Raw genomic sequence first — 7756 nt, 5'->3', positions numbered from 1 at the left:
GCGTTACTGTTTTCGTGGTTGAGCGAGGGAAAGTACGCGGCTAAGTATGTTTAAGATCTGACTATATAGACAATTAAAAATATCGACAGAGCATTCGGAACATCGAAACTGAAGTCGAACTAGTCGGTGTCGGTACCTGATGTGAGTTTACTGCAGTTTATTGAAAAACCTTTATTTTTAAACTGATACTAAGACGTTCAATGAATATACTATCTATATATTTAATAGGTAAGGCAAAAACTTTGTACTCCTTTTTACAAAAATTGCGCGGACGGAAGAGTATGAAATTTCCCACACTTATAGAGAATATAGAGAAGGGGGTCGAGCATGCTAATATTCTTTTTAAATAGTACATTAAAAATACATTACATCAATAAACACACACACACACCCACCCACACACACACACACACACAAGCGCGCGCATATATATATATTATGTACTATTTGTTTATTGTCAAACTTTTGTTATTGCTTGAAGTCTGTGATCAAATTGAGAATAGGTTAATATTGTTTATCTTTAATATTATTTATCTATAGTGTATTCTTGGCGAAACCTGCGATTATAGAAATAATAGTCTTTGACAATAGAACCATAATAATGTTCAAACTTATAGTTACAATTAATTATAGTAGAATTTCGACTACTGCATGACCACTAGTACATTCAAATTCGTTAAATTTTAAATACTCATCTCTGTTCCACAGCCAATCAATAATTAAAGTGTGTTGTTATGTTATATTATGTTGTCCAGATGAGCAAAATGATCTCCTAAAGAACCGTAGCAACTAGACTAGATAAAGTTGTGTTAGTATTTATAAAACGTCCACTCACATCAATTAACATCGTTCTAACAATTTATATCCTTAATTATTGCTATATAACAGATAGTTTGTCATAAACAATTTTGTACACTTAATTTTGGAAACAATTCTGAGCTCGGAACGCTCCGCTCAAAAAATTTTCTATTCAGAATCGAAAGTACAAACATACGTTTTACTCTTGTTAGTATCTTTGCGGCGTTCCAGATTTCACTTTGACCTTTTGAAGTGACATCTAGAAATTAGACCGAAGACAAAATGACTTGGAGTGACCATAAGTCTTGGACTGAAGAGACAACAATTCTAGAAGAGTCCACAGTCGAAAAAAAAAAAAGATGGCGCTACTCAAGAATGTATTTCTGGTTTTTAAAACGACTCTGTTAGCTTGACCCACTTTTATCTAACGGAAAAAAATAAAAGCTTTAGGACGTCCGTTTAATTTTGTATGATTTAATCATCACAAGTATATCCAGAGACAAAAAATATATATATCTTGAAACTTTTTAATACGGCTTATTCAATTATGGTTTTTTTTTTTTAAAACAAAATTCACTAAATATATATTTAAAATTGCTCAATAAAACTGACTTAGTTGTGTTAAAACGACTTTTACTGGTTTTCATGACGCCTTTTTTACTTTCAATCGTAAATTAATTATTTTAGAAGTCGTCGTGGCCTAAAGGATAATATGTCCGGTGCATTCGTATGAAGCGATGCACCGGTGTTCGAATCCGGCTGGCGGGTACCAATTTTTGTAATGAAATACGTACTCAACAAATGTTCAGGATTGACTTCCACGGTGAAGGAATAACATCGTGTAATAAAAATCAAACCCGCAAAATTATAATTTGCGTAATCACTGGTGGTAGGACCTCTTGGGAGTCCGCACGGGTAGGTACCACCACCCCGCCTATTTCCGCCATGAAGCAGTAATGCGTTTCGGTTCGAAGGGTGGGGTAGCCGTTGTAACTATACTGAGACCTTAGAACTTATATCTCGAGGTGGGTGGCGCATTTACGTTGTAGATGTCTATGGGCTCCAGTAACCACTTAACATCAGGTGGGCTGTGAGCTCGTCCATCCATCTAAGCAATATTTTTTTTAATTTTTTTTTAAATATATTCCGAAATATCCAATTATTTGCAGTTTACATTATTCGTCGATATTCGTTTATCGTGCTAATAAGCACGGCTATTTGGTTTAAGCTATATTTCACTTAACACGCGACATTTATCATTGTAATTAAATGTTCGTTTTATTTGCTATTAACATCAACAGTTCGATGTTTTTAATTGAATTTACATTAAGCTTACCCCATTGAAATAGCTGAATTCGTTTTTTATGTTATAATTTTTCCAAATTGTAAACGTTAAATTACCGGTGGTAGGACTTCTTGTGAGTCCGCACGGGTAGATACCGCCACCCTGCCTATTTCTGCCGTGAAGCAGTAATGCGTTTCGGTTTGAAGGGTGGGGCAGCCGTTGTAACTAACTTGAGACCTTAGAACTTATATCTCAAGGTGGGTGGCGCATTTACGTTGTGGATGTCTTTGGGCTCCAGTAACCACTTAACACCAGTTGGGCTGTGAGCTCGTCCACCCAGTACATACAGTACATAAATAGCCTTTCACCTCGATGAATATATTTTATTGGTTGCTTGTATGGGTGGATGAGCTTATGGCCTACCTAGCGTTAAGTGGTTACCGGAGCCCATAGACATCTACAACGTAAGTACCGCCTCCCACCTTGAGTTGTAAGGCCTTAGTTTTTACAACATTCAACAACATTCGGACCGTCGGTCTAGAGAGCAACCTCACCAGCTCGAGTGGAAGATCTTCCCTATGACGTTAGACCTTTTTAATTTCTCTTGTAGGCGGACGGACATACGGCCCACCTGATGGTGAGTGGCTACCGGCGCCCATGGACTACAGCAATGCCAGGGGCAGAGCCAAGCCGCTGCCTACCGAACCTCCCAAAGTAGTATAGAACTGTGACTTAGAACTCATTAAACTAAGTAACGGCGCTATGGACCTCTTCGGGCTCCGGCGACCACTTAAGGTCGGCCGGACCGTGATGTCGTTCACCGGTCTAAGCGATACGAGAACCAAAAACCATCGGAACGCGACCCGGTTTCGCTTGCGCGGTTTTGTGTGTCAGAGGACATCGGCACTTTTGCTGCCATTACTGCAAATAACTGTTCTTGTATCTCTGTCTCGTAACTGGTTAATGTATTTAGCGTGAGCTTGTTAAATACCAAGTAGCTAAGTGCCGGTTCAAAGTGCTTAGTGCGAGTTTTTAACGTTCTCGAGCTGTAACTTAAGGTCTGGAGGCGTATTGTGGGTTAAGTGACTTTTATTATGTCATCCCCTGATCCATTCCAGAAATAGAAAACTTCTATATGGAATGCTAGAGAAGGGTTGATGCCAGGAGGTCGGTCGGACAACTCGTACCGAATTCCTATGCAGCATGATGAGAGGAGATTCCGAGTCGGCCTCACTGGATTGAGGCAAGAAGATATTCCTTGTAAGTAAATATGTAGTGTTATCTTTAAGAACAAGAATTAAATGTTTCTTTGTTTGTGCTATTTGAAAATATAATCCGAACAAAAACAGTTTCACTGTAAAAAATTGCGCCAAGTCCACGTTTATAAAACTCATCTCAATACCATTTGCACTTTACAAAAAAAAGAAGACTTCAATAGCTTTCATTCTCTACAAAAATATGTGAAATACAAAAAAATACCAAGAAACCGTCATAAAGATGAAAAAATTAAAAAAAATTGTTGAAAATTTAAAAATAAAAAAATAAATTTTTTATCGTACTTGGCGCGCGTCATGAGTACCCCAAAATTTTTCGGAAGAATTTCAACCCGAGAAAAAAACCATTTTGCTTTAATATACAGTGAAAGCTGAAAAAGTTACCCAGGTTGTCTTTTTCGCTCTTGTTAGCGTTTTATGAGAAATTGAGACAGAACTACGGTAATTTTCAACAGCTCTCACTATATACCTATGGGCTATTATATGCCAAATCGACCACTTTTGCGTTCGACCCCTTTAGATTCAGCTGAAACTTTATTATTCTTTTCTACCCTTTGAAAAACATCTTTGAGAATTTTTTCAAATGTTTTGAAGCCAACGTATACATACGTATCGACTCGTAAGTAGCTTGTATTTGTATAAGCGAACACGAGAGGGTGTTAAGTTCAAATCATAAAAGATGAGTGGGAAATGAAAAAAATTCAAATAACATACGTATGAGATGTCGATTTTACTTAACTTTTGTAAAACTTATTATGAAATAATAATTCATTAATTACATTTATGCATTTCATAGGTTGACCTACTTATAAATTTCTAAACATTGAAAGGATGTTCATTTATCCTGAAAAATTTGGGGTACTCAATGACGCGCGCCAAGTACGATAAAATTTTATTTTTTATTTTTAAATTTTCAACAATTTTTTTTAATTTTTCATCTTTATGACGGTTTCTTGGTATTTTTTTGTATTTCACATATTTTTGTAGAGAATGAAAGCTATTGAAGTCTTCTTTTTTTTGTAAAGTGCAAATGGTATTGAGATGAGTTTTATAAACGTGGACTTGGCGCAATTTTTTACAGTGAAACTGTTTTTGTTCGGATTTCATATCTTCTTGTTAAGTATTATTTTTTGCTCATTTATTACTTAATAAAAATAAATTATTAATAGTCACTCAGCTTAAAAGCTAATGAAACGCTCAATTAATTAGTGTTTTAATGTTAGGTGCCCGACTGGCATGAGACTCTCGGGTTGTCAGTTCCGGTATCGACCGGGGACGCGTGTATTCCGCTTCAAAGTCTGGCGCGCACTAATTGGGGGTGCGAATGATGCAACAGATGCGCGGGCGCGGGTAGCGCGGGGTGGGTCGTCGCGGCACGGACCTGAGTCACATTCTCTTTGGCTGCTGTTGCCCCGCGAAACGGAACGTTGCGTTACATACTCCCCCTCCAAGTTGGGAACGCGTCCCGAGTCCAACTTGGGACTGTTAGTCTGAAGACGCGGCCTTCCTCTCTGCCTCTTTGGCATAATTGGATCCGTACTTGAATTTGACGGAGAGTGGGTTAAATCCGCGGTGTGATACTTGCCGATGACATTGTTTGACAAGTCTGCTATGAAGTACGTTGTAGGACTAACTATTTTTACTACGCGATACGGGCCATGCCGTCGTGGCATGAACTTACGTGTTACACCCTTAGACGCATAAGCAAGCCATAACGAAGGAAATACTCTTCCAGTAGGACTCGGGAGCAAGCCACGGCGGTGGCATCATCAAGTGCGTAGAGTTCTACCCATCTTGTAGCTACATCCTCTACCAGGAGTACCCATCGCCCCCCCTGCTCTCCTTCTGGCAGTGGCCCGAACAAATCGATTGCGAGAACCTCTCCTCGCTGTTGAAGCACAGGAGTGAGCCTATACGGCGGTACCGATATAGGCGGATGATCACCGGTATCAATGTGGTGCTCGGCGTAAAGGGTTGGGGCTCCCCCCACCCTAAATATGTCTCCATTCTGCTGCAATAAATGTGATAGCTGCTGCCGTTCATCGGAGCCAAGCATAGAACCCTTATCATCACGCAGGAAGTCAGCAGTAGAAGCAAACATGCATGGCTTAGGGCACTCATATTCAATTGGATAGGTAACCCGTTTTCCCGAAAAATGCCAAGTGGATGAAGCAAAGTCAAGCACAATACCTGCCGCCACCAAAAAATCCATGCCAAGCAAAGTTTCATTATTTTGAGCATCTGGAAAAACAGTAAATTCAAGGGTTACTGACCTTTCGAGACTTATCCTTACTTCTAGAGTAGTGAGCAAAACTCGGCGGGTGCGCGCGGAACCGTCTGCAAGCCTCACCCGACGCCTGGTTTCCTCACACGGATGGTTATGCTTTAACAGCAATTCATAAAGCAACGCACCGGCAACGCTACTCTTAGCTCCCGTATCCAACAAAGCATTACCTCGTATACCTAAAATTTGAACACTTAAAATTGGTCTTAACCTAACCTGGTGCTCAGTAGAGTTACTCTGGGCAACACTTTTCACATTAGAATTAATCTTCGAAAAATGTCCGACGTTTTCCATGGTCACCCTATTTTCGTTCATCATGGTCACCCTATCGCGGCCACTTGGTACCTCGGAATAACTATGTTATGGTTCGGTACCACTCGAGTAACGCATCAGGGGCCTATTCCTAGAACTAATATTATTGTTTATATTATGATTAAGTCTAGAATAATTTTGAAGTCTAACCTTGTTATCAGTACCGAAAAAGCGCGGAGGAAGAATCGCCTTAAAATCGGTAGGATAATAATTATTTTCATTATCAACAAAACATTGTTTACGATTATTAATATAAATGGACGACTTTACGGTGTTTGAAGTGCAAGCTCTATGCAACGAGCTGTCGCGATGAATAGAGTTCACTGAACTTGACAGCTGTGTATTTACTTTACCAATAGGTAAATCGGATGTGACTGATCGGGTCCGTGCAGCGTCGGCGGCGTAATAACTTGCGTTACACTTTGTACACTGAGACCGAGTAACACCTTTGGTACCACACCCGTAACACGAGGATACAGCTTGCGTATTTTCGTTGTCGAATTTCGTTTTTGACGCTAATTTTAAACACTCATCACGAATATGTCCGTACTTTTTGCAATAAACACAGAAGTCTTTTAACAATCGACGTAGATGATACATTATCAGTGTTCGTGTAGCGAGGCGCGGGGACTCGAACGGTGCTCGGCGCAGCGCTGTCGTCGCGTGGCGGACCGCCAGCGGCGCCCGAGTTGAATATTTTCCGCGGCGTCATCCGCGCGTATGTATGCTGCGAAGTCGAAGCACCGGCGGGAACTTCGCCTACGGTACTACCCGATGAACGTGGCGTCGCTCGCTGAGGATGATGAATAAATTCAGGCGGACTGGTCTCGTAGATGGAGTCCTCGATATGGCGCGTTTTCTTTAATAACGTGTCGTATGAAGTTATTTCGTCTCTTCTTAATCTTTTACGAACACGACGGTGTAGAAGGCCGTAAAGCATATCAATTTGAACTTTCTCACTAAGGTCACCAGGTGGGAGTCGAGCTAGTAGGGCTCGTGCTCTGGCAACGAAGATCTCCGTCTTCTCTCTTTGTCCTTGCGACATTTTGAAGAGCTCTAAGTAGACTCGATGGGGCGGTCTGCAATCACCGAAAGCGCTTCGTAACGATGATAAAGCGTCGTCCCAGGAAGTGATGCTAGCTTTAACGCCTTGCCACCACACGGCTGCATTTCCGGTTAGTAACATTGAAAGTCCTCGTAACGCGATGGCGTGTCCTACGTCAGCACAATCTTTGTATGATTCGACCGCGTCAAGGAAACCGTCGAGTGAGTCGCCGGGCGCTCCGCTGAACCGCGCCGTGCATGACGCGAAGTTCCCAGAATGGTGAGCGGGCGTCGAGGAAGGCGGCGATGTCGGCTCCGACGTGGGTGTTGCTGATGATTCGAGTTGAGTTTTATGCTCACGGTCGAGTAGGCGTTCGAATGCTGCCATTTGACTTTCTTGTAATGACGCCATGTTGTTTGCGGTAAATGTTGGCGTCGGTCCCGCGGTTGAACCAATTTCTTCTTCAACGTCTTGAAAATCGGATTGACGCCGTGACTGACGACGAGTACGTGTCGTAATTACGTAGATTCACTCCGAAATACTAGTTAAAGGGCCCGCGCTTGGGCTGCCAGTTTAATGTTAGGTGCCCGACTGGCATGAGACTCTCGGGTTGTCAGTTCCGGTATCGACCGGGGACGCGTGTATTCCGCTTCAAAGTCTGGCGCGCACTAATTGGGGGTGCGAATAATGCAACAGATGCGCGGGCGCGGGTAATGCGGGGTGGGTCGTCGCGGCACGGACCTGAGTCACATTCCCTT

At 41.7% G+C, this 7756-nt stretch overlaps 1 pseudogene across 1 annotated transcript; it reads right to left on the bottom strand.

Moving 5' to 3' along the window:
* Nucleotides 1-4707: 4707 nt before the first annotated feature.
* LOC149501882 (activity-regulated cytoskeleton associated protein 2 pseudogene) lies at nucleotides 4708-7541 on the bottom strand (annotated as a pseudogene). Its single transcript, XR_016323731.1, has 2 exons — nucleotides 6104-7541; nucleotides 4708-5820 (listed from the first exon to the last, which is right to left on the bottom strand). The product of XR_016323731.1 is annotated as an activity-regulated cytoskeleton associated protein 2 pseudogene (transcript).
* Nucleotides 7542-7756: the final 215 nt, after the last annotated feature.

This window comes from Bombyx mandarina, chromosome 11, assembly GCF_030267445.1.
Source record: "Bombyx mandarina strain Sakado chromosome 11, ASM3026744v2".
Classification (NCBI taxonomy): domain Eukaryota; kingdom Metazoa; phylum Arthropoda; class Insecta; order Lepidoptera; family Bombycidae; genus Bombyx; species Bombyx mandarina.
Note: the sequence above shows the minus strand (reverse complement) of the source record. Positions and strands in the feature narration are given on the sequence as shown.